Source organism: Bactrocera neohumeralis, chromosome 4 (assembly GCF_024586455.1).
Source record: "Bactrocera neohumeralis isolate Rockhampton chromosome 4, APGP_CSIRO_Bneo_wtdbg2-racon-allhic-juicebox.fasta_v2, whole genome shotgun sequence".
NCBI lineage: Eukaryota > Metazoa > Arthropoda > Insecta > Diptera > Tephritidae > Bactrocera > Bactrocera neohumeralis.
The window spans coordinates 57,053,907-57,054,799 of record NC_065921.1 but is presented as its reverse complement, the minus strand read 5'-3'; positions in this window follow the sequence as shown (position 1 = coordinate 57,054,799).

Genomic DNA, 893 nt, shown 5'->3' with positions numbered 1-893 from the left:
TATTTTTCTTTTTTGTTTTTACTTTTTGTTTCGTGCACAATTTGTTTATGTTTAAATATAATAACTTGTGTGCACTGTTAGCTATTTGTTTATTTTTTGTTTTTTTTTTTTTTAATTTGTGCTTTTATGTGTTTTGATCACAAAATTCACGGAGCGAATTAAAAAACACGTCCGTACACTTGAACACTGTGTAAACCAAATAGCAAATCGTCAACAACTCGGTATAAAGGAACTGTGGGACGGCACTTCAAGCTCCTTACGTACACCTGCAACTGAAACCCTTGGTTTCCGGAGAATGCAAAAGAACAACTGGTAGAGCTACGGAGAGAAAACAGACTGCCTACCTCGCAACGTTACAATCGACCACAACACGTGCAGGATGAGATAGATACCGAGAGTTGAAGAGGTAAGCGAGACGCATTTCCAGACAGGAAGAGAGAGAGGCCGAAATGCGTGAGTATGACTTCTTTTCTTGTGAAACTTCAACTGATAACAAGTATGAAAGAGCTAATTTCAGGTGCAAAAAACATTTTATCCTCTTGCAACGTGCAGGAAACAAAGCCAGGGAAATACCTTCCAATGTTAAACGCCAACCAAATAATCGGAATCTAAGCACTTCTATATTGACATACACCATATATAAGTTATATACTGACCTATATATACATATATTTGGCATAAGATTTACTGGAAAACCCAAAATCATTATAACTCAAGTTGTGTTATGCTGTTTTGTGTAAAATACGTTCTAAAAAATTATTGAGATAACATAAATATTGGTCGATATATCCAGCATATAGTCACCACAAATTCTTATATTAGGTATATGGGGGCTCAGAAAGGTATTGACCCGATTCCACCCGTTTTGAATACACAGAATTACTACTGCAAGA